General features: G+C 40.7%; 1 long non-coding RNA gene across 1 annotated transcript in view; it reads right to left on the reverse strand.

The window, feature by feature from the left end:
* The window catches only part of LOC111560496, a 141,547-nt gene that overhangs the window by 64,999 nt on the left and 50,007 nt on the right, over positions 1-26,541 (reverse strand). The window contains exon 4 of the long non-coding RNA XR_006597979.1: positions 26,161-26,282. This is a non-coding gene — a long non-coding RNA (uncharacterized LOC111560496). The remainder of the gene's footprint in view (positions 1-26,160; positions 26,283-26,541) is intronic.

Genomic DNA, 26,541 nt, shown 5'->3' on the forward strand with positions numbered 1-26,541 from the left:
GTTGATCTGGCTCTAGGGAAAACAAGGGGAGTTCAAATGTAGCACTGCAACCTGCCATGCTCTGTGCAGATCTCCACTTTGGGATCAATGATCTGGAAATTACATTAAACATGCAAATGATATTCCCATACAAAGATAGAAAACCATGCCCTTCCATTACATGCCTCTCTGCAGCCCACTAGTTCATCTCTCCCACAGTTCACACTCACTCTGACTTTGTCCAAGATCAACAGTTCTTCCAAATGATAGGTTGTTTGCTTGGCTCCAGACTTTAGGCTGTCAGTTTGTAGTCAGTGACTTTATTGTGTTCTTTCAGTTCTTCAATGAGGTGAACACTTCTCACAAGCCTAAGGGACCTTCATAGAATTCAAGAGCAGAAGGGACTGGAGAGATCACTTGGTTCTCCTGCCTCTTTTGACAGATGTGGAAACTGAGGCTCACAGAATTGTAGTGACCCACCCAAGGCCACACAGCTGAGACCTAGAGTTGCTGAATCCAGGGGATCCTGATTCCCAGTTCCGGTTGTGGTCCTTTAATAAACCACACTCCCACTTGAGAAAGGGTGCATTTGATCTATAACCTCAGGTTCATAATATCTATTTACTCTTTCTCTGGGCTCTAGTTGAGATAATAGACCTAATCATCTAAAAAGCAAATCATATCAGTATATAATTGGCCCTTGAACAATATCGCTTTGAACTGCACAGGTCCACTTATACATGGATTCTTTTCGATAAATACAGTATAGCACTGAAAATGTATTTTCTATTCCTCATGATTTTTTTTAAGTAACACTTTTTCCCTCTAGCTTACTTTATTGTAAGAATTCAGTATATAATACATATAATATATAAAATACATCAATCGACTGTTTGTTATGGGTAAGTCTTCTGGTCGATAGTAAGCTATTACACAGGCTTCCACCTGCACAGAGAGCTGGCACCTCTAGCTGCCATGTTGTTCAAGGGTCAACTGTAAACAGTAATGAATGGACATAGCAAAGCAGGAACACTTTATATCAAGAGTAGTCTCACCTCAAAATTATACTCTTCCTACTGTGCTGGCTGCTCCATTTCAGTCTCCTTTTCCTGTCCTCTTTATCTCCATAACCTCCAGTGGAACAACAGAAAACAGATATTTGGTTTGTTTGTGGTTCCTGGCACACAGCTCCTAAAGCACTTGGGATCTCCAGAGTGATAAGAGCATCTTCTGTATGATAATGAGATGCCCAGTGTGTGTGAGCCCCTGGGTAGTTTCAGGATGATGGCTGGTTTCTGGGAAGACAAAGCCATGATGACAGGGTTGGAACTTCCAGCCTCATCCCCCAACCTCCAGGGAGGAGAGAAAAGCTGGAGACTGAATTAATCCCCAATGGCCAATATTTCATCAATCATGCCTACATAAGTAAGGAAACCTCCATAAAAACCCCTAAATGATGGGGTTTGGAGGGCTTCATTGGTAAACACATCAAGGCACTGGGGGCGCGGTGGCTCACCTGGAAAGGGCATGAAGTTTCACACACCTTCCCCCAAACTTGCTCCATGCATTTCTTTCATTTGGCTGTTCCTGAGTTGTATTCTTTATACACTGGTCAACATAATAAACTGTTTTCCTGAGTTCTGTGAGCCTTTCTAGCAAATTCTGAAACCTGAAGCAGCAGGAGTTGTGGGGACCCCAAATTTGTAGCCAAGTCAGGCATAAATGTGGGTAATCTAGGTACCCAACACTTGTGACTGGCCTCTGAAGTGAGGGCAGTGTTGTGGGGCTGACCCTTTAAACACATGAAGTCAGATACTAACTCTGGGTAAGTAGTGTCAGAATTTAAATTGTAGGATATTTTGTTGGTGTCTGAAGAGGGGGAGAATCAGTTGTTAGTATGGGAAATTCCCACATATTTGGTGTCAGAAGTGTTTTGAGTAAAAACAGTTCATCTCCTAACACTGGAAATGCCAGAACGTGTCCCCTTATCAGCCTGTTCTCTTCTTTGGCCATATTGACCCCCCCCCCCCCATCATTTCCTCTAGTTTCATCACTTTGAGTGTCATCTGCAATCCCAAAAAACTCCCAAATTTAGGTTACCAGCCCCACTCTCTCCTCTGAATTCCAAACTCCCTTGTCTTCTCCATGTGGATAACTAATAGGTATTTGAAACCTTTTGTGTCTGAAATTGAAATCCTGATCCTTAGGGTCCTCTTAACTCCCTTCTCTCAAACCCTACATCTAACCCATCAATAAATCCTGCTGACTGTGCTTTCAAAACATATCCAGAGTCTACCCACTGGTCCCCACCCTCTGCTACCACCCTGATGATCTTTTGTGTAAATTATTGCAAACGTTTTTTATTGGTTGCCCACTTCATCTCTTGCCCCCTTAAGGGTATTTACAACACAGCAGTCAGTGACATTGCCTGATATATGTGTCACTTTTGGGGTCAAAATCCTTTTACACCTTCCATCTTCCTGTGAGCAAAAGCCAAAATTGTAACGATAGCCTAGAAGGTCCCCATTGCCTCTCTGAGTCTACCTCCTACTACTCTCTCCTTTACTTTTTTCTCTGTAAGCCACCAGACCTCTTTTTTTCTTTGAACCTGCAGGATTTGTGCCTCAGGGCCTTTGCACTTGCTGAACTGTTGTTTGAAATGCATGTGCCCCAGGGGTGCCTGGGTGGCTCGGGTTGGTTAAGAGTCTTTGGCCTAGGTCATGTCAAGCCCCATGTCAGGCTCTGTGCTGACAGCTCAGAGCCTGGAGCCTGTTTCAGACTGTGTCTCCTTCTCTGTCTCTGCCCCTCCCCTCCCTGCTCATGCTCTGTCTCTCTCTCTCAAAAATAAATAAAAGTTAAAAAAAAATTATGAAATGCATGTGCCCTGTATTTACATGGTTCTCACACCTCCTTAAAGTCTTCAGTATCTTCTTTTTAATATTTTTTATCTACTTATTTAAAACTTCAATGTTCCCTCTTCCCTCAACATTCCCCACACCTTTTTACTATCTTATATTTTTTCTATAGCTTTCACCACTGATAGACTACATATTTTGCTTGCATGTTTTATTAATTTTCTGGCTCCCCCCCCCCCACCTCTAGAATGAAGGCTATGCAAGAACAGGGATATTCTGTCCATATTGTCCATCATGTATCCTTACTACCTTGAGTAACATTAGCTTAGTAAATATTTCTTGAATAAGTTAATATTCTATAAATTTTATATCAATGTCTTATGCTAAAAAAGTTCTAAAATTTAACCTTTGGATAAAGATGAAAAGCAAATAAAACAATTTACAACCCTGTGAGTCTTCTTCATGTTTGAGATCTGGTTTGAAGGTATTACTGGTGGACATTAGTAATAGTAGCTGCTGCTTAACGACAAGAGAATGTACTGGGCCAAAGGTTACTGGTTCAGAAACTTAGACTAAGACTTACTGGATCCAGAAAATTACAAATTAAAGTTCAGTGTTATCCTGGACTAAAAGTAAAGGAAGTTGGCAAAAGAAGTTTATGTAGTGCCAGAAAAAGATTTCTTTAAGAAAATAATAAAAAGTGTAAGTATGATTTTTCAACCAAAATTTAACCCTACATGTTTCAGCTCTCCTGCCCACCCCCACCCCTTTGTTTGGCAATTTGTTTAGTGAATTTAGATTACTAAAGGGGACTCTACTGGCCAGAAGGAATGCAGTTTCCCATCAGAACTGGGCTATTCCATTGCCCTAAGGTAGCCCTACAACCACTATGCCTTGCTGGCTAACCCAGCACTTGCTGGCCTCAGGCTTTTGTTTATATTAGGAAAACTGAGAGGAAAGAGAATATGTGAGCACAGAGAAGTTGAGGAGAGAAGTGTTGAACTGGAATCTCTGCAGTGATCCAATGAGAGCAGAAATACATTTTGCATTTACTGGAGTCCTTGGTGACTCCAATCCAAGAATCCCTCTGTAATTCTCTAGAACTACTTTAGGAGTTCAGTATTATTTGAATGCTGTTCCATGAGACACTGGTCAGGGAGAGGAGACCCAATCACTTGGGCCTTGGAAGAGCAGGTAAAGTGAAAGGTTCTGCTAAAGGAAAAGGCAACTAGTAGATAAAACAAAGGTGTGGCTCTGGCTTATCTATAATTCACACTATGGCTTCCTTGTGGAGTTGGTCCTCAAATTTTCAGCAGTCAGTGGATTACTGACAGACACAAGAAGTAACATGGATTCATTACAGTCCCCACTGCACCGGAACACCTCTGCTTAGACATCTAAAAGACATTTCAGACATATTCAAAACAGCTCCTGATCTTTTCACCAAAACCAAGTCCTCCCCCAGCCTTTCACCTCAGCTGGTTGCAACTTCCTCCTTCCAGCTGCTCAGGTCAAAAGTCTTGGAGTCATTTGTCTCAGTCTGTTTGGGCTGTTACAATAGAATACCACAGACTAGGTATCTCATAAACAACATGAATGTTTTGCTCATGGTTCTGGACACTGGAAGTCCAAGATCCTAGTATCAGCACAGATGGGTGAGGGCCCTCTTTCTGGTTCACAGCCAACACCTTCTCACTGCATCCTCACCTGGTAGAAGGAGCTGGGGATCTCCCTGGACTCTCTTTCATAAGGGCACTAATCCCATTCATGAGGGCTCCACTCTCATGACCTAATCACCTCCCAAACATCCCACCTTCTAAAACCATCACACTGGGGGTTATAATTTTAACAAATGGATTTTGGGGGGACACAAACATTCGGAGCAGAGCATCATTCTTGATTCTTTTTTCTGCCATACCCCATAGCCAGTTTGTTAGGGAATCATTAGCTCTTCCTTCAAAATACATTTGGTATTGGATCACTTGTCACCACTCCACTGTTCCCACTCTGGTCCTAGCCACCATTATCTGTGCTCCTCTCTCCCATCTAGTCTCCCTGCTTCTACTCTTTACCCTATTTAATGTATTGGATTGTGTCTACCAAAAATATACATTCAAGTTCTAATAGCCAGTACCTGTGAATGTGACTTTATTTGGAATTAAGGTCTCTGCAGATATAATTAACTTGTAAATTGAGATGAGGTCATACTGGATTAGGATGAGCTTTTTTTTTTTTTCAACGTTTTTTTATTTTATTTATTTTTGGGACAGAGAGAGACAGAGCATGAATGGGGGAGGGGCAGAGAGAGAGGGAGACACAGAATCGGAAACAGGCTCCAGGCTCCGAGCCATCAGCCCAGAGCCCGACGCGGGGCTCGAACCCACGGACCGCGAGATCGTGACCTGGCTGAAGTCGGACGCTTAACAGACTGCGCCACCCAGGCGCCCCTAGGATGAGCTTTAAATCCAACTACTGGCGTCCTTATAAGGAAAGCACACAGAACAAAGAAACACACAGGAGAGGAGGCCATGTGACAACAAGACAGAGACTACAGTGTTGCACTGCAAGCCAAGGGACATCAAAGACTGTCAGCAGCCACCAGAAGCTGGAGGATGGCAAGGGAGGATGTTCCCCCTAGGGACTTCAGAGCGAGCATGACCCTACTAACACCTTAAGTTTAGACTTCTGGCTTCCAGAACCGTGAAAGAATAAATTTTCGTTGTTTTAAGCTACTCACTTTGTGGTGCTTTGTAACAGAAAACCTAAGAAATTAATACATTCCAGTATAGTCTGTTCTCAACGTGGGAACCAGAAAAGTTCCCTTAAACTGTAAGGCAGATCATACCACTCATTCACTCAAAAATCCCCAGTGATTCCCCTCTTTTCCCAGAGAAAAAGCTGAAAACCTTACAAAAGCCTTGAATGTCCTACATGATTATCTCCCCAGTTACAACTGTAATCTCATTGCCTACAATCTCCAACCACACTGGCCAGTTGCCTGTTCCTCCAACACTCAGGCACATTCCTGCTTTAGGCCATTTGCATTGGTGACTCCCTGGCCTAGAGCATTCCTTCCCCAGCTTTATGCATGACTACTTGTCTCACTAGTTTAACTAAATGCTAACTTCTCAGTAAGATATAAAATGTATACGTAAAACTGCAAATCTCCCCCACCAGATCCAAATTCCCCTTATCCTGCTCTCCTTTTTCTATCTCTGTATGGTACATTAGAAAGCAGTAAGTGCTATTCAATTGATTTAATCATTTTGTTTCTTTTCTATTGCCCATCTCCCCTAACTAGAAAGTAAAATTCATGAAAACAGGCATCTTTATCTCCTTTAACTAATATATCCCTAAAAAAAGTACCTAGCACATTATAAATGCTAAACCAATATTTTTAGGATGAGTGAACAGGAACAGGCAATATGACATAACAACATAACAAATATGAGGGTTTGCTAACTTCTGATCTCTGCTATTCTCACCCCATTTTTATTTGGATGATCAAGTTTTTAGTGGTTAGATAATTTTTGAGAGTCCCAGCTAAAAGATAATAATCCTTACTTTCTTGTTTATAAATAGTGACCATTTAGAGCTACCTTGGTGTCTTTTTCAGCAAAAACTGCCAGCAAGGGACACTTGGGTGACTCTGTCGGTTAAGCATCCGACTTCAGTCAGGTCATGATCTCATGGTTTGTGGGTTCGAGCCCCACATCAGGCTCTGTGCTGACAGCTCAGAACCTGGAGCCTGCTTAGGATTCTGTGTCTCCCTCTCTCTCCCTCTCTCTGCCCTTCCCCTGCTCTCTCTCTCAAAAATAAACATTAAAAAAAATTAAAAAATAAAAAACCTGCCAGCAAAATGAACTTTGAGTAAATGCAAAAAAAAAAAAAAAAAAAAAAAAAAGAAAGAAAAAAGTAAACTCCAACTACTACTGTTTCCAAAATATTCCTGTTGAGGAACAAACTGGTTAAAGCACATGTTAACTGCTTCAAAGGATCTAGTAATGTTCCAAAAATAATGGCAGCACACTCCTTTCCATCCTAGTAAAATGGGCTCACAATATCCTCTATAATTTCTATAGTTAGAAATTACTAAATAGCTTAAGGTGCAGATTAAAAGTTCTAGGCAATTGGCGTCGGTGAAATCATCATAGACTAAAATACTTAATCCTTTGCGTCTAAATCCAAATTGCAAACTACCCAGGAAAAAAAATGAGATCATATATCTGCTACTCAGATCATTTTCCTATCTGCCAACAAACACCTCTGAGAAGAATCATGTGTGTGCATGAGATACACACACACACACACACACACACACACACACACACACACACACAAGCACACACTCATTCTAGCAGCCAAGTCGCTTTGAAGACGTTAATACATATTAATAAAAATGTAAAAAGACACAGATGTTTTGAGTTTTAGACAAACTGTGTATAATTTTTTACCATTTAAGTCATTGAAAGCGTTGCATACAAAACTGAATGAAAACATGGCCCAAAAAAGAAATGTAAGTAAGCTAAGAAAGGATGTTGAAAAATTTGGGTTTAAAAGAATTTATCATAAATGATTAGTTATCTTGTCTGGTTGCACATGGAGGTCCTCTGGTTAAAAGAGAGTTATCATATGTTCCATATGTGAATTAGTAATTTAGACTCTAATAAAATGCACTCAATACTGAGTACTCTAAAAAGAACATGGACTTTCTTTGATGAGTGAGTTAAACGTCCTTCAAGATAATCCTGGGCCTTTTGACCATAGTTAGCAGGAGATGTCACTGTGCCACAACTGTATGCAAGTGCCAGCTAATAGAATTCTGATAAATAACAGAAACATTCATGGTTGATGGCTTATCCAGAAAGATATTGACCTTATAATACAACCCTTCCAAGTTTTATTAATGTCAGGACTTGGAATCCTCTAAGTGCCTATGTAAATACAACCCCAGAATGAGCACTAATCTAATTCTCTACGGCATGTGGCTCCTAGGCCTCTTCTTTACACCTGCTGATGCTATTAGAAAAGGCAGCCATTCCCTCACAGCCAAAATGCCTCCTGTCCAGTAGCTATTTGAGATCCATTTCAGTGGCAAAGGGCATATGACAGTTAATGGGTGTTAAAAATAAACCAAATGGGATGGAAACAAATTCACAACAAGAATGAACATGTTCTTCAAACGTCACAATTTGAATATGCACAAGAAAACTTTGGGTCCCAACTACTGAGCATGCCACTCTCCTTCCCTGGGAGGCCACCTATTATCACTTCTGTGTTCAATCCCTTGGAACAACGTCCTTGTTAATGATAAGTGATCACCCAAGTTAATGATAAGTGTCGATAAGTGGTAAGTGCAGCCAGGTCTATGGTCTGGGCTGCCATAAAATGCACACCTAATCCACTTATGAAAGGGCAACACCTAAACCAGGTCAGCATGATAAAACTCCATATAGCTAATCTTGAAGGTTTCTCTGAATTTGAAAAATCCATATAGCTAAAATGTAAAGAACATCCATGAAAGTAAGGATTTTATTGCATTTATTCTGTATCCACCCGTGAGAATGGTACTTTGCACGTAGTAGGCACTTGATAATACTTATTGAATGAATTAATGGATAGTCTATTCTGCTGTAAACACCTCTGCAGTGGTAAGAAGTTTGAGCCAATATAGAAATGAAACTTCTCTAGTATCCAATTAGCTCCAATGTACACCTTATCTTAATGTTAGTTCTTCTGAGGGAGCAGTTCCAAAAACTCCACGCTGATTGTATACTACTTTGGATTTTCTTCTGTTCCAAGGAAATAGCTCTGATAAAGTCATGCACACTAGGGTCTGCTTTGGGACTAAAGGAACAGGCAAGTCTTAACACAAACGTATCAATTATAAAAGCAAAATTCCATAATGGTAATAGATAGAAAAGGATTCTGGCAGGTTAGCCTCCCAGTGGCCCTCAGAGTATATATAACGCTGGTCCTGTGGCTCTGTTCCTCTGTACAAATAGTTTTGTCTTTTCTCTTTATCTTGCCCCACAGACGTTGCTCTCCATTCCCTGCATGGTGCAAACCTTCTTAGATCTCATTTGAGCTGTCACAATGTCATCATAACTGCTCTCTCTATACCCAACCTCCCCTCCCTCCAGCTCATCTCTTATGATCCCATCTTTTTAAAAACTCCCAGTTCATATTCCCAATATGAGGTCCAAACACCTCAGCAGGACCCAGAAAGCCCTTCACAAACATGCTTGAATGTAGGCTGATCTCCTGGCATCCCCCTCTACCTGAACTCCGTAACATCCTTACCCCCAAATATATATACATGATGCTGTAGCTACACGGCACCTCCCCCAAACCCCTGTATACTTTCCAGTCTCCCTGTCCTTGCTCAAGCAATTCCCTCAGCCTACAATGCTTCCACATATTGCCTACCAAGAGCACTCAGAGTTCAAATATCACATCTTCCCTGGATACCCCACTATCAACCATGCCCTTACCATGAACCCACCCCCTCCCCACAGCCCGACACAGAAACTCTCAGAGACAACCTAGCAAAGTGTCTGACTCTTCGTCGGCAATCTCAGAGCACCTTCATGATACCTCTAGTGTGGTAGGTTGTCTCCAAAGATGGTCACCAATAATGCCCCCCGCCTGTATGCACATGCCACTCCTCTGGTATATTTCCCACTGCTTGAATCTTGGTTGGCCTTATGACCTAAACAGAATCCAACCTGGAAGTAACCCTGTGACACTTCTGACACTAGGCCTTAAAAGAAACCAGACACCATATAAAAGAGCATGGACCAGACTTCTATTTGATAAGACCATGTGGATGAGAACCAAGGGGCCCCAAGCCATTCTAGCCACCCCAACTCAGGTACCAGACATCAGTGAAGCATCTTTAGCATTCCAAGTTCCTAGTTAAATGCAGCCATATGAGTGACCCCATTCCACACCATTGGACACAGAACCACCCACTTGACGATTGATAATTGTTCATCCTGTGTTCATCTGTTCCCTTTCACAGAAAGGAAAAAAAATTCTAAATGTACTGTGTGCCCATGGTTTTCCTCTCCCCTACAAAATCAAAATTCAATACCAAAATGCTAGTCAACCTACCTTTCTAACTGTCTTCGTTCAATAAGATGTTGTGACATTGAAAGTTCTTCTAAAAAATGTTATCTTATAGACCCAACAATTGGTGAAGTTGTCCTCTGGTAGCACACTAATCTCTCTGTTATCTGGGTTTGTCAGGGAAGGAGATGCTCAGAGCAAGTAAAATTCCAGATAGCCTCCTCCAGCACAGATATTACTTGGAGAGTTTATAAATTCTCCTACCACAAGGAACTAAGCACCACTGCATTAGGATGAATGAATAAAGCCTGACCAACCCTTGTTGGGTGAGTAAATGAAGAGCTTTAGAAGTTTCCAAACCTAAACTGCATAAAGGCTGATGGTTGTACACCCAGACCCTGAGGGCTCACTGGAGCAAAACCCATCAGTGACTAAGAATTCCTCCATGGAAAGTGGTAGGTATAAAGCAAAATCTACATTTACTAACCTTCCTACTGAACTTTAACACTATTTACAGAGACTGAGATTGTGGAGAACTGGTCTTACCCACCAGGCTCCTTTTAATCTTTGGCAGCTTGACATTGGAAGGGGCAAAGCTTTCTAGCCACACTGATTCTGATCATATGAGGTGCTATCTCTGAGTTCCCTGACATATGCAAAAAAGGTTTACTCCCCTCTGTACAGATTTGATATGTTTCTACTTTCACCATGATTCATTCAGTCAAGGTTCTTATTGACTCCATGAAAGGCCTAGTTCCTAACTTGATATTAACTCATTTATTCATCCATATATTCATCTGCGCAGCATTTATTAAGCACTTCCTATGTGTCAGGCCCAGATTAGACATTGAGAATAGAAATATGAACATGACCAGCTCTCTCATTTTGGGGAACTCACAGGCTAGTGAGGAAGAGAGACAAGTGAACAGCTGATTGAAATAGAGCTGGGGTCAGCAAATCACAGCCTGTAGGCTACATCTGACCCGCTGCCTATTTTTGTATGTAACATATAGGAACATAAACACATTCATTTGCTTTTATATTGTCTATAGCTGCTTTCTTTTTTTTTTTTAATTTTTTTTAACGTTTATTTATTTTTTGAGACAGAGAGAGACAGAGGATGAACAGGGGAGGGGCAGAGAGAGAGAGAGACACAGAATCTGAAACAGGCTCCAGGCTCTGAGCTGTCAGCACAGAGCCTGACACGGGGCTCGAACCCACGGACCATGAGATCATGACCCGAGCCGAAGTTGGACGCTTAACCTACTGACTGAGCCACCCAGGCACCCTGTCTATAGCTGCTTTCAAATGACAACAGCAGATCCCAATTGTTACAATACCCTGGGGCCTACAATTCCAAAAATATTTACTATCTGAACTTTGGCAAAAAAAAAAAAAAAAAAAATTGATGACTGCTGCAATGTGGTGTGACATATATGACATATGTGTCATATGTGACATATATGTCAACAGTTCACAGAGGAGGGGGTGTTACCAAGGAGTACTGCACACAGCAGGAAGCACCAAATCTCATATTTAAGAGTGGGAGATCCATCAGGAATAATAATAAAGGCAGAGGGACAATAGGCCAAAGGTTAGAGGTGAGGGATTAAGGGGTGGGAGGGAGGGCTTCTACCAAATGGCTAGTAATTGATGGGGGACAAAGGGTGGTGGCGGATGAAGCTGAGGAAGGAGGAAGAGCAGATCTCCGGCCATGAGTAGGTCATGCTGGATTCTATCTGGTCAGACATGGGATTCACTGAAGGGTTTGAAGCAAAAGAAGCAACAGAAAACGGGCTGAAAAGAGGTGAGCCACCAAATCAATGAAGATTGCATTGCAACAATGTAAGCAAAAGATAATGACTCAGAAAAAAAGAGGCAGTGGAAGATGGATGGAAAAAAAGGATTCAAAGGTCTTAAGAAGACTGAATTAACTAACATAGAAGCTTTATCATATATATATTTAATGAACACTCTATATGGCATAATATCTTCAAGTTGCTGAGACAGGCGAGATTGCTGTGTTCAAATCCCTCCCTGAAAGGCTCAGGCAAGGACCATCATGTACCTGTTGGGCTCAGAAAAGAAAATCTTCGATTGGTCTCCTTTATAATTATAACTAAATATTGTACAAGGGCAGCTGGTGAAATGCTACGGGTGAGTTGATGGTTGGTCACAGGGACACCTTTACTCATTTGATGACTTGTGCCTGCCTGCTTTTCAGTATGAGGCTAGCCAAACAGGGAGGCAGACAGGGTACCGCGCACAACAAGGGCAGGCTTTGTATCCAGACTGACCTCAGGTGCAAGTCCTGATGCATTCACTTAATTGCTCTGTATCTGTGGGCAAGTTAAGTTAGCCTTTTAGGGTTTTTTTAGTGTTTATTTTTGAGAGAAAGGCAGACAGAGCATAAGCAAGGGAGGGGCAGAGCGAAGGAGACACAGACTCAAAAACAGGCTCCAGGCTCTGAGCTGTCAGCACAGAGCCTGATGAGGGGCTCAAACTCTCAAACAGTGAGATCATGACCTGAGACGAAGTCAGAGGCTTAACTGACTGAGCCACCCAGGCACCCTTAACTTAACCGTTTTAAATCTTAGAAGCCTCATCTGTAAAATGAGGATAAGAATAGCCAAGTAGGTATCACTGTGTGTTGGTAGAAGATTAGCACAGCACAAATGAAGGGCCTAGCACAGGGCCAGATACGGAGAAGTTCCCTAGGAATGGCAGCTATAGTGATTTGAAATGAACACCAGAATCCTTTAGATCTCAGCCAACTGCGAAGCCACATCCCACCTCCATCAAATAGGTGAAATCTCACTTTTCCTGGCACCTAACATAACTGTGACTGAATAACTGAGTAACTGTGTACATTGTTGCATGTCTGTTCTCCCAAACAGAAGGCACTGAAATATCAAAGACCATGTCTCTTTTGGCCACTGTTGGATGCTCAGGGCCAGCACAGAACTGGTGAGGGCACCAGGTATATTTGTTGAACAAATGAGAGATGGGCTGGAGGGATGGGCTGGAGGGAAGGAGAGGGAGAGAGGGGGTGGGAAAGGCAGGGAAGGAGAGGGAAGGGGGGTGGGAGGGGCAGAGAAGGAGAGGGAGAGAGGGGGAGAAGGAAAGACACAGATTCACCCCTCTGCATTCTCCCTCTGTTTCTCAGTATCACTGCCCCAAAAGTTGACTCTTCAGAAAGGGAGGAGGGTGGGGAATTAAGTGGGTGAACACTTCTCCCATCCCCAAAGAAACTTTGTGAGGTCCAAGGTGTTCAGACCCTCTGCCCGGCTGGAAGCAGCTTTCATAGGCTTCATTTACCAACAGGCAGTGAGCATCTCAAGAAAGGCAGAATCCCCAAGCCTGGGAATGGGGGGGGGGGGGTAAGTGCTGATTAACCAGGAGTTTTGGCTGGCAAGGGCCAAGGCAAAGCCTGGCAGGGTAACACAGCACCTTAAGGAAACCTCAGAGGATGTTGTCCAGAAATTCATTAAATTTAAATCCTCTGATGAGCAGCTTACTTTTTTACAAAATTTGGGCTTATAGAAACCTCAGTGGAAGGCCTTGGACTTAGCAATCTTGGGCCCATAACAAATAGATCCTAAGGCAGAAAACTTAAACCTAAAAGCACCTTAAAGCACCAAAACAGTGTTTAACCATTTTAACAGAAATCTTTCTAAAATGTATTATGCCCCCACCCTTGATAAACAGAGTGCACATGTCACATCTTTTGTGGTGATCAGGGCCACAGAGAACAGTGGTGGTGACTGCTGAGTTGTGGGCATTGTTGATTATTTATTTCTCTAAGGGGTCCCAGACTTTAAACTGTTCTTATCTGTGGTAGTTCCGACTGTCTTTCTGGACATTTCCCTCTAGGCAGCTACAACGAGGCCCATAAAATGGTTGCCCTATACCAAAAGGCACCCCAAAAGTGATACTGTTCTAGTTGGTACTTCTTCTATTTCTACTAACTGTGGCTGCCTTATATCTTCTACTGTGGCATCTCAAACTGCCATTGAGCCTTTACAATTCTTCCCACTCCTTCCACTACCTGTCTGCTGCCCCCCAGTCTCTGCTTAAAGCTAGGAGAAAACTAAAATATCCCAGCACAAACTAGATTACCCACTGTAATATGTAAAAATTAAGTCCCCTGTTTCCTAGAGACATTGGCATAAGTGCATGTTTATATATAGGAACAAAGGGTTATCTAATACCTATAGAAATATCTATAGATATATCTGTATACAAGAGTTAGTATACACTCACATATGTCCCCTCCTCTGACAAAGTCTAGAAGCAATTACCCAAGGGGTAATTAGGCATGGACTACATGGGAACTCTCTGTGCTACCTTGGCAATTTTTCTGTAAATCTAAAACTATAAGTAGTTTCTTCAACAGAAAAGTCCCAGATCTCCAAGCTTGGGAGGGAGGGTAAAGTACTCCACTCCTACAGACTCTGTTATCCTGGGGATGGGCCTCTTGCACATCAGGCACACTCCCAGTCCTCGAGGTGCTGGCCCTCTGACAGTGGATGCAGGCAGCCCTCACGCACTTAGAATATGACTCAGGGATTGAAGACTTTTAAAAGGCTGTGCAAACAATTATTTCCCACATGCACTCATTTCCAACATATTCATCTGCAAGATAACAAGGATCAGATTAATCAGGGAAGAAAAGTCTACCAGAAAATGACAAAAACTCTTGTAATATTAGGAAGCCAATTGGTTGGAATTCGTTAGGGAAAGACCACTCCCTGCAGTTCTCATTTACAAGCTTCTCAAACTGGCTCCTAAACTAGCTTCCAGCTAAGAAAAATGTGTTAAAGCATCAATAAAACTGTACTAATAAGCCCTCCATAACCAAAACCTAATTGAAGCTTATAAAGAGAGAGAACACCAAGTACTCCTTACAAGGCAAAGGGAAAGAGGTTGGTCTTCCATAGCCAGCAGGGCTATGTGGTGCTGTTGGTTTCTCCCCAGCCTCCATGGGAGGGGAGACTAGTAGGTCCCCTAGACTGTCTGTGTTCTCCAGAAATCTTGTCAAATCGTGGCATGACATGATTTGGCTGATGCATGGAGGTTGGGCTCTACTAATGAGTAGAACTCTAGGTAGATAAGTGGGATTCGATTCTGCTCTTTTCTGCCTTGATTAAACCAGTTTGCTACTCTAACCAACAGTAATCTCACACACAAATGAAGAATGGTAAAACTTTCATTCTTACCCACCTAAGTGGCACATTGTGGTAATTAATGAAAACATAACCAAACAAGCATAAAGAGGCTTTCTTTAAGGCTTTCGGAGTATATGACATTTTTTGTAGAATTCTTAGAGAAGTTAATCAGGGCTTTAGATTCAGTGGATGGGTCTTTATTTTAGCAGGATACTTGTCAAACATCCCTCAATCCATGCTTTTGCTACATTCACTTCCTCTGGGAATTAGCTGCAAAAGATCTTATTTGTAGACCTAAGCCAGATGCTTTTCTTTTCTGTCTTTCAAGCCTTCCTCCTCCTTGTCTAACCTTTTCCCCAGTACTCCTGGGACCATCTGATATACTGAATTAACATTCTTGCCACAAAGACAGATTAAAAAGTCTGGTGGACCAAAAATGTCATAGTGTATCTTAAATAGTCCATGGACTGACTGCCTAGAAACACCAAGAATTTCTGGTGACTTTGGTCTACATCATGAAGTCCCCTTATCCACAACCAGATATACTTAATCTTATTCCTGGGCTGGCATGCAGGATCTTGTTATTATTCATGTTCTTCTGAAGCTCATTTCCAGAGCCTCATTCTGAGTCTCACTGTGGGAATACCTTCCATTGATCAGTAGCTCACTCTATTTCTAGGGCTAGTGCACATCCTCTAACCAAGCTCTGGTTCGTAGAGGTGGCCAGGAAATTTCTCTCATGGCCACCCACCTACAGTACCATCTTTCCTCTCTGCTATTGTCATTTTAGCTGCTCAGGGAGAGGTCTCACCCTTACCCTCTGACACCTTTTATTATACATATAGGGCTCCCTTGTTTCCAGTTTGCTTAATATAACTTCAGGTAGAGTTGACAGTGCTTATTTAAGGAGTAGACATAGCCATTATAAAAGGAGGGGTTAAAGATAATGGAAAAGGGAAGATCTTTCAACAAAGTCTTGGAAGAAACAGAAGGGACTTGGTGTTTGGAGCACAGGTGGTTGAATTGAGAAGGAGGGAAAGAAAGAAAAAAAGAGGTATAGGGGTAGAGTAGGGAGGATATTAAGATAGTTCATTCTCATAGAATTTTTTTTTAATTTTTAACAAAAAGGAAAAGTATCCCTGCTGAGATTGCATCTGAGCAAGAATTATGGGGAAAAAAGAGTAAATTAAGGAACAAGGGTGAGAATGGGATAAAGAATTACATAGGGGCAACGGTTAGGACTTCTACCACACTGCAAGGCCCACTGAGACTGGCTATAACTGCTAAGAACCTAGAATGGCACCTTCTAGTCACTCTGGGAAGCTTAATATTATCATATAGACTTTAAGTGTTTCCATAAAGTTTCTTTAAAGGGATCTGTGACCCAAAAAGTTAAGCTCCATTGCTCTAGACAATCATGTAACCTTTTCTGACAGAAAGCTTCTATCCTGGAATACCTTTCAACCATAGAAGAGTAATGAAACCACCTCTATCTGGATTTGAATTAAAAGACATAAGGTACTAGGGGAAAAAGTTTACATTTTCATAACTTTCCTTCGTCATGGGTATTACTTTGGTGTGTTGCCAAGCACCAATCAACTCTGGGTAGTGCCTGTGTTCCAAAACAATTCTGCAAGAATATATTATTCTATGAACAATAAACTATTGTAATGTTTCTTAGCTCCAATATCAGACCTAAGAGAACACCACATCACTTGTTCACTTGATTATTTTCTCATGAACCTGGAGTATTTGATTTATGCTCAACTATTTCTACATCTAAAAACATTTTGGTATTTTATAATCAAGTTTTAATCTTCTAAACTAGATGATTCAGGGAAAATACTTAATCCATCAAAATAACTCCAAACCATGTGCTTTTCAAATCGCCCCCAAAATGACATATAGTTTCCATCACGTTCGGATTGTACAAGGCTTTGCAATTTATGACCGTTGGCTTATTTCCAGTTCCCTGAGCTGTCAATGCTACACTAATGCCATCCTCCATAGGACCCCTGGCAGGATTTCACAGGGATATCTGTGAGTTTATATTAGTAGGAATAACTAATGAATTTATTAAATAATAGCAATCAGTCTTGAACCTTGTTTCCAAATGCCCTTGTAGTTCATGAGAATTCTATCTCTGAGTAGGAAATAAGCTTGATGGAAAGAGAAACTAAAAGTACTAAGTGCTCACTAAAGAGCTATACTTTGCATATATTATCTCATTTAAATTCAAGGAATTATTTATCATCCAATGAAAAAAATTACAGTTCAGAGTTTTATAGTTTACCTAAGGACACAGGGAAGGATTAAATCCCAGGTCGTTTGACTTCTTAAGCTTATGATTTTTCCACCACTCCATTCTGTTGACCCCTACTAATAACTGTTAAAAGTAGAGTAAACCAATTCCAAAAATCTAAACAATTTCTACTGCGATATGATTTTATACATACAGTCACCATCAAATTTACACATATCCCCACTAAAACACAGGATATGTATTAATTTGGTCCACCAAGACAGTAACAATAGGGAAATATGTCTTTCCCTAAGCCACAGGTAAAAAGAATATACAGAAATAAGTTCTAATAACTTTCCAGACTTATACTAACTGAAAAATAGAACTTTGGGAAAACAAAAAGCATATCTAGTGCTTAGTAAAAGCATACTAAGTGACTAAAAACAAGGAAAATTATCACAAAGTAAACTTCCCTACAAAGATGGCTTTTCCAGTGTAAGTAGGGTTTTATTGTTTATATTGTTGAGAATAAATGCCCTTGCTATAGTTCTGACTTTAGCATGTGTGCACATTACTGAATATTAAAACATGTATAGCATGCAATCTCTTAACATAATTCATGTCTGAAGAAGCAAAATAAAACTATGCCTTCAGAAATTCCTTTTCTGGATCTTATTCATTTTTAAGAAATACATTTTTAATGAAATAGAAGGCTTTATTATTCAATACAATTAATTTCTCAATCTATCCCTCAAATTATTCTTCTACCACAAAAATTAATACATCTTTATCAATAAAAGATATTTTTTAAATGTTTACTTCCTATTAAATCCTTCCAAATATTCTTCCAGGGATGCCACAGGTGTGGCTTCTTTTTCTTATTGTTTTAAATGCATTTCTACATCTTGCCTTAGCAAAGAAGCAACAATGACAAAAACAATAAACCTGGCTCAAGGAGCAGTGCTTGTGGTTGGTTAAGGCCTTTGAGTTAAACAGGTAAAGGTCATTGTTATGAAACATGTGACTTCCACAAGTTATATAAGCTCTCTAAAGCTCAGCTTCTTTCTTCTCCCTGACCTAAAGATGCCAGTACCGTGCATACTGAATCATCATGAAGACAGCATGAGGCATGTGAAACATGCCTGTTATACCCGTCTGTCAGTCGATTAATATTGGACACCAGTTGCTCTTAATTTATCATGGGTAAATCCCACTCATCTGAAGACTTGGAAATTCCAGGAGACACAGTCATATAAGCATGTTCATGTCACTGTCTACATGGGAGGACAATCATTGGTCGGACATCTCCTGCAGAAACACTATTTGGGCACTACCTGTGAATGCCCCAAGATTTTGCAAACAGTTCCACATTCACATAATGTGAAAACATAAAAAGACACTGATGTTTTCAAATGTTAGAAATCTTCCTAAGTTTTTTCTCTGTCTTCACTTATCAAATCATTTGCTCCTCTTTTGCATCAAACAATTAAGTCATATTTGCTGAGTGCTAGGTTTAACATTTTAGACGAGAATTGTACGTCTTGGTCCCAATATTAAAGAGCTTGGAATCTGGGAGAGGCAAGAACCATGGCAAAAAAACAGTAAGAATACAGTTCAAGATGGTGGATTATTCAGTGTCACACTGAAGGATACTAAGGAGTACGCAGAGAGAAACAATTGCAGGTGGGAAAAATACAAATTATTTACAACACCTGCCCTCCAGACTGCCTGTCTCTACCTCTCTGAGAGTCAGCAAATCCATTAGGAGGGAGAGTGATTTGTTTCACTTGGGTCCTGGGATTTTTAAATTTAGGGAGTATGAGCAAACGTGCTCCAGACAATTTTAAGAGAATAGGGAGGGTAAGCGAGGCTACTCCTTAGTTCTCAACATTCCTACCCAACTCCCTGTGTACAATATTCAGCATTTCCTCTCACTGCCAACTTCTGGCTCACCTAGACTCAAGGGAGAAGGAAGGGGAGCTGCTGTGTCACGTTCGAAGAGTTGCACAGTGCTAGCTTAGCTTAAAAATAGCCCATAAGGATTTGAGTGACTTGAGTCAGAACACCATTTTCAGCCATTAAAAATATAAATCGTAGGATTTTACTCTCCTCTCAGGTTGTTTTCCAAAATGGCTTTTTGTGCTGCATGATGGTTACCTGAAATCCCCCTATCGGAGCACCATTTGGAAGCCTATGCAAACTTTACTGCTCCTCCTAGAGTCTCCTGGGCTTATACTTTCTGCAAAAGGTGCCTCTAGGAGAGGAAGGGAGTGACTGCACACAGTTGGAGTACGACGAAGAGCTCAGTTTGGGCTTGTTAATAACGTGTTGATGTATTTCTCAGTAGAAACTTCTTGTTCTTCAGTTGTCCAATTACACCCCTTCTTAATAGCTTGAATTGCCATTTTATCTATAAAATCTGAAAGGCACTAGCTGCAAGAATTATTCAATGGCAAGGAAAGGAAGGGAAAGATTGTCCTGAAAATGGGAGGGAGGTGGCTCAGAAGATGCCAAAAAGAAGTTAAGATGCCTTCATTTTTAAAAAAATTTTTATGTTTATTTACTTTTCAGAGAGCAAGAGAGCACAAGCAGAGGCAGAGAGAGAGAGAGAGAGAGAGGGAGACACAGAATCTGAAGCAGGCTCCAGGCTCTGAGCTGTCAGCACAGAGCCTCACATGGGGCTCAAACCCATGAACCGTGAGATCATGACCTGAGCTGAAGTCGATGCTTAACCAACTGAGCCACCCAGGTGTCCCAAGATGACATTTTAGAGAATGTCATAATAATGATGAAAATTACCACTTTGATTTCCATAATTCGTATCTTTGTATTTCAGACTCCTGCCCAGGAATCTCCAATTTTTAATCCTTTCTGAACACCAGCAAAGAGATAGGTTATTGTTTCTAGTGAGTAAAATCCAAATAAGAGATTCAGAGAGATAGAAAGCAATTGACCAAAGGTCAGAAACACTGGCTGAGCCAAGAGAGGAAGACATGCTCAGCCCATGCCCTCTAGAGGAGCTTACAGAATTTTCCAAATAGGTTTGTGATGTGCCTTTGTATGATGGGTTACAATTCATGCAGGGAATCATGCTGTCCCTACTTAGAAGAGACTGTATTTAAAAAAAATAAAATGAATTGATCCACACATACCCAGGCTACCCTATAAATATGTAAATTACTGTATGAGATAACTAATGAGTAACTCATAGAAAAGGCATTTTAAGGGTGGGAGACAATGGTGAGGCACAAACTGGTTCATAAAATAATTCATGAGGTCCTTTTCCCAGTTCAGCAGTGAGCAGCATACATATCTTGTCTTCTAGGTAGTTTCTGTGTGGGCAAAGCTCTGAATATAAGCCAAGGGGTTCTATGAGGAATTGTTTTAGTCTTTAGTGTTAGATGGATGTCATGATTCAGTGCTTGATGACTATATTCTTTTGTTCATGGATTCCTTTCATTTACGAGTGACTGCCAAGTTCTAGTGCCTGTTTCAGGTGCTGGAGATCTTAGCATCTGTCTTCATTGAGCTCTCAGAGGGAGACCTGAAATACCTGCATCTCCTCCCAGGAGAGCCTAGTGATTGAAGGAAGAGCTCATCTTCGGGAGCATTTTTACCTAATCACTCACTAATGGGACCATTAACTCAGTATCCTGCCTTCCCTGCAGCTCCCTGTTTTGTACCTCCCAGTTCTCTCATCCTGTACCAGTGTGTATGTTTGGAAGGGTTTACAGTGAGATAAAAGAACCCTTCAGATAGTAGCTGAGCTGGGACTCTCCTTAAAGTATGATTCCTAAATACATGGTTCTTGGCCAATCCTTCCTTTCTGTCTCTCAATCCAATGTCTATCCACTTTTCTATCCATTTATCATCTCCGCATATTTTAAAAGTCACCAAATCTGTGACAAGTCTTTATTTCTAATTAAAGAGAGGCTGTCAATCATTCAACAGATATTTATTGAATGCCCACTATTTGCCAAATGCTGAGATTTCACAATCTTCTCTACTAACTTCTATTTGTTTTTGTTTAAATATTGGCCAGGTAGGTACTAATAATTACAAAGTCTCAGCTCCAATCCTGATATTAGGTATGCCAATAATTAGCTGTGTGACCTTGGACAATTTACTTTATCTCTTTGGGTGTCAGTTTCTTTTCTAAGATGAAGAGAACATTATACTGCTACGGGCTGAGTTGTGTCCCCCCAAAATTCATATGTTGAAGCCCTAACTGTGACTGTATTGGGAAATAGGTCCTTTACAGCAGTGATTAGCTTAAAATGACATCATTAAGGTGGGGACCTGATCCAAGCTGACTGGTGTCCTTATAAGAAGAGATCAGCTCCCAGATAGGCAGAGAAAAGACTGTATGAGACACAAGAAGGCGCCATCTACCAACCAAGGAGAGAGGCCTTAGGAAAAACCAACTCTGCCAACACCTTGATCTTAGACTTCTAGCCTCCAGAACTATGAGGAAAGAAATTTCTGTTGTTTAAGCATCTAGTAACCTGTGGTACTTGGTTATGGTAGCCCCAGCAAACTGATACACATACCTAATCACCCTTGCAATTCTACCATCCTGAGATCATCTCTCCCTTCCAGGGAAGTAAAAAATATAAAATACTCTACTTTTTCAAGGTGCCTGGGTGGCTCAGTCGGTTAAGTGTGCAACTTCAGCTCAGGTCATGATCTCATAGTTTGTGGTTTCGAGCCCCATGTCAGGCTCTGTGCTGACAACTCAGCGTCTGGAGCCTGCTTTGGATTCTGTGTCTCCCTCTCTCTCTGCCCTTCCCTTGCTCATGCTCAGTCTTTCTCTCTCTCAAAAATAAATAAACATTAAAAAAATTTTTTTTTATTTTTAAAATTTTTTTTAACGTTTTATTTATTTTTGAGACAGAGAGAGACAGAGCATGAACGGGGGAGGGGCAGAGAGAGAGGGAGACACAGAATCGGAAACAGGCTCCAGGCTCTGAGCCATCAGCCCAGAGCCCGACGCGGGGCTGGAACTCACAGACCGAGAGATCGTGACCTGAGCTGAAGTCGGCTGCTTAACCGACTGAGCCACCCAGGCACCCCTAAAAAAATTTTTTTAATACTCTAAGTAACAATAAAAGTGTTTTGAAAATGTATTCATCTTGTTATCTCCCTTAACTGATTAACACTAGCAAACCGAGCCCTACAGGAGGAATTTTTAAAAATTCTTTTTAAGGATTAATTGCTCTGCAGTGAGAACAACCTTCAAGTACACAGATTTTAAAATGTTTGTCTCTCCACAAACAACTGTATTAAATGGTCCCTGAAATTTTACTGAAGTACTGAAGCAGAACAGCAGGTTCCTCTTAGACCCCATGCAAGCGACTGCAGGAAGAGCAGGCGTCCAGGGTGGCACCCTGCAGCAGAAGGGGAACAGAATGTGGTCCTCCTGGACCTCCAGTGAGGTTCATATGCGCTGAAAAAAGCTGATCAGCCATATCTAGTTGAGGTCTGTGGTTGTTTTGGGGGTGGTTGGGTTATTTTTTAACACCAGATTTTCCTCCATATTTCACAGTGCTTCCACTGGTAATGCCTCAGGAATCTGAATTTAAACAAAAGATACCTCAATCATTATACTGAGTGTCAACTTGCAGATTTCTGAAAGTTTGGACAGGCTGACAAACTTTAAACAAAGGTGAAAAAAACTAACTCTAAAACAAAGACCTATAAATCTGAAGGAAAGGGAGGGTGGCCTGGGTAAGGGTTATGGGGGTGACATTTTTCTTTTATTAACTGCTAGACAGGAAATGAGGCTTAAAGTATTGAAGGGATGATGAAGGAGAGGGGAAAGAGGGATCAGGTAAATGGATTGCAAAAACAACCACAGCAAAGGTTAAAGGGTGCGTGCTGAGAAATTGGTTTTAGCAACTGATTCTGTTACACAGAAACAGGAGCCAATAATCTGGGATCCTCCGATATTAACTTGTAACTCTATTAATTGGTATACTACCTCAAGTGAAACCATCGGAAAACCTGGTGTTCTTCTCATTCCTTAAACTTACATTAATATCTTTGAATGACGGTGAATGTATTACTTGGTGATCATTCCTGAAAACCATCACTTCATTATTGCTTTGTTTCAGGCCTTCCCAAATGTTACAACTACCCATCCCCAGGAGAGCAACTGCAGCAAGAAAACATCAGTGGCAGTGTCCTAACAGTAACATGCGAGAGTGTTTGCATGCCTTTGTGATTGTTTGTCATGACAGTAAGACTTGGGGATTTTAGGAGAAAGGGTATTACAGAAAGGACTGGGTTCTATCACTATGGTAATAAGACCAGGTCTATTAGCTGGTCATTTAAAAACTTCCAGTGTGCTTGATTGCCTTCCAGTGAAATACTTCATTTAATTTCCCCATAATCCAAACCCTCTCCTGCCCATCACACCTTTAATAACCCTACGTCATATGCTCATTAATCTTTCTACCTCTACATCATAGAATTTTACATTTTAATATTAGAGCCAGTCATCTTGTTAGTTTGATTTATTGTCTTCCTCCTTCGAAAAGTCCACACTCTCTTTCTATGTACTATAAATAACAAAGCATGGCTCCGGATTGAATAACGGAGCTGTAATTCAGGTTTGGGACTTAGCTGCCATTCCTAAAGCCTCAAGCTGCACCCCTGGGGATCATAGTGTCAGTAGAGGCTGGTGATTGAATTATAGCCCTGCAGTCAATCAGGGACGGTATGCTATTCAAAGCATTTCTACAAATGACAAGTTATTAGTGCTTTGAAATGAAAGTTAAAACTACAGTAGATCAGATGTTAGTTTAATGAGGATAGCTTTTTTTCCCCCTACTTAATGAGGTAGGAGCCTTTTTTCCCCTATTTCTCAAATAAATCATAAGCCATAAAAAAGAGCAATCTCTTAGGTAATCAAGCTTTATTGTTTTGTTACTATTATTGGTAATATTGCACGGCTTTGCGAAACACATTCAGTTTTTAGAGTACTGAAAAAAGTACAAAGAATAAAACAAAAAGAAGGAAGGAAGGAAAGAAGGGATGGAGCGAAGGAATTTATTTGAATGCTATCCTAAAGTTCCAATCACCTCACAATTGAATTTCATAATTTTAGATAGACACTGTTGAAGAGCTATGAATATGAACACATGGCAAATGACAAAGTAAAATCAAACAACTAAATTATAAGCCTTAAGATGTCAAGTTAAATAGGGCCATATATCTTGGTTATTAATGATTCAGGAAAATAGACCATAGCTGCAGAATATTGTAAAATCCTGGGGAGCTCCCAAAAGCTATCTTTGAACACTTCTTTCTTTAATACTAACAGAATGCTCCATTTTAATTTCTCAAACATTAAGATTTTTGATGATAAATGTTATTATAAAGAAAAAATTTTTTCAGAAATACAACACAATCAGCTTCCATCTGTAGAAAAAGGCTCTAATAACCAAATCACTCACCTGAAATTGTATGCTTATCTTTGGGCAGAGATCCTTAATCATAGACCTTTTTGAGAATTGAGGAAAACTATATACCTTGCCCCAGAAAAAAATGACAATGACAAACAACATCTCTCTCTCTCTCTCTCTTTCTTTCTCTCCCTCTCTCTCTTTCTCTCTCTTTCACACACACACACACACACACACACACACACACACACACACACACATTTCACGGGGTTTGTGGCCTCAGGATAGAAACCCGTGCCTGGTGGTATGAACTGTGTTTTAAAAAGAAAATATATCTTTCTCTAGTTTTTACATAGATTACATCTAATTTCAATCCATTAACAAAATATTTAATTCTTGATTTGAAGATCAGAATCAAATTCAATTCCATGGGGAGCTAAACTTTATTGTTTATTATGTTCTAAAAACAATTATCTCATTTCAGAGGACCAAAATGTTTGATATGAGGCCTGTTCTTTTGATGCTGCTCTTAATCAGTGCTATGAAAGTGTTCTTGATGGGGAAGGGTAATATAATAATCTAAAAATTAGGGCCGTTTTATTGCCAGGATTCTAGTGAAATAAGTCACAGAAATAATTAGTGTTATTATATTCATAATGAAACAACAGATGCAATTGGAAATATTCCCTGGGCCCAAATTTGTCATCAGAAAATAAGCATACTTATAACTCAATCCAATAATGTAAGCATTTTGGACAACAAGCCTCTGATAAGAAACTAATATTGTATAGTGCACATTATAAGCTTATTAACTCATCCTTACATGTCCAGAAGCAAAAAGAAATACAGGCAAAACCATAATATGTTTCTTTCATGAAGTTTGCCCTCCCTCAGCAATTCGTTTGAGCTACACTACTTTCTTTCATTGCTTTAAAAATTTCTAACCATTAGTAAAAATATCTAATTTTATCTTTATTCTTTTGTTTCATTGCCCTTTCGAACATCCAGATCATAAAGGCTCTGAATGTGGTATATGCTGAGGCAGTTTTTCTGTAGTCTTAGTTAAGTAACATAAGAAGCAGTCCACGAGCCAGGGAGTAAGCCATGGGTGTGACCAGATGACCGGTTGGAGTCCATTCCCCACATCATTCAAGGTCTTTGAGACACGCAGTGACAGAAGCCCTTGATGCTTTTCCCCAGCTATGACTCATAGGGCAGCAGTGCCCAGGGGTTACTTCATCAACTTTTCCTTCTTCCACCGGGCTCAGAGTCATTTTAAGTTTCATTCAAGATGGAGGAGTTTTTAAAGGCAACTAAGTCTGCCAAACCAACTATCACAGTGAATTGAGAGGTCTCAGTTTAAAATAAACTGGAAAACACTTCATTCCTGTAGCAAAAACGTCCCCATCCAGTAAATGTCAAAGATAATCTGCACTCACCCTGCATGAGCCAAGTAGAAGCCTCTACATTTCGCCAGATACTAAGGCATCTTGGAATTCCCAGTCTCTGTACCCAAACAACCCAAAGCTGTTCTCCTGCCTTCCAGAGATGAAAACCCACTCTGTTAAAAAAAAATGCACATGAAAAGAATCAAATGAGAATTCAGGCAGTAAGTGGGGACATTTTATCCTTGATGCTAAGATCCAAGGAAGTGAAATGTCCCACATTTACCACTCTTGCAAATGAGCAGCCCTGTTGAGACTCATAGCATCAGGATGATGTCTAAACTCTATCAGGCTTGAAGGGTTTTGAGTCACTGTGAAGTCATGTTCCTTGGAAATTTATGGGAATTCTTTGAGACCTGTGTTTAAATAGCACCC

Source organism: Felis catus, chromosome B2 (assembly GCF_018350175.1).
Source record: "Felis catus isolate Fca126 chromosome B2, F.catus_Fca126_mat1.0, whole genome shotgun sequence".
Taxonomy (NCBI): Eukaryota; Metazoa; Chordata; class Mammalia; order Carnivora; family Felidae; genus Felis; species Felis catus.